Source organism: Dipodomys ordii, unplaced genomic scaffold (genome assembly GCF_000151885.1).
Source record: "Dipodomys ordii isolate 6190 unplaced genomic scaffold, Dord_2.0 Scaffold81, whole genome shotgun sequence".
Taxonomy (NCBI): domain Eukaryota; kingdom Metazoa; phylum Chordata; class Mammalia; order Rodentia; family Heteromyidae; genus Dipodomys; species Dipodomys ordii.
The window spans coordinates 1,352,843-1,353,234 of NW_012267297.1; positions in this window are offsets into that span (position 1 = coordinate 1,352,843).

Sequence of the window (392 nt, forward strand, 5' to 3'; positions counted from 1 at the left end):
TGAGACTCTTATCTACAATGAACCACTAGAGAACCGGAAGTAGAGCTGTGGCTCAAAGGGGTAGAGTACCAGCACAAAAGCTCAGGGACAGCGCCCAGGCCCTGAGTTCAAGCCCCAAGACTGGTGCATACGTGCACACGCGCACGCGTGCGCACACACACACACACACACACCCCTATGCTTCCTCTAACACCAGTATTTCTTATTATCGTTTTCTATGACCTTAGGAGCATTAACACCTTGGGACTAGCTAGGTAGTGAAATTCTAGGTAAATGAGAGACACCCTCTTCTTTTTTTTTTTTTGTCGGCCGTGGGGCTTGAACTCTGGGCCTGGGCGCTGTCCCTCAGCTCTTCAGCTCAAGGCGAGCGCTCTACCACTTGAGCTACAGCG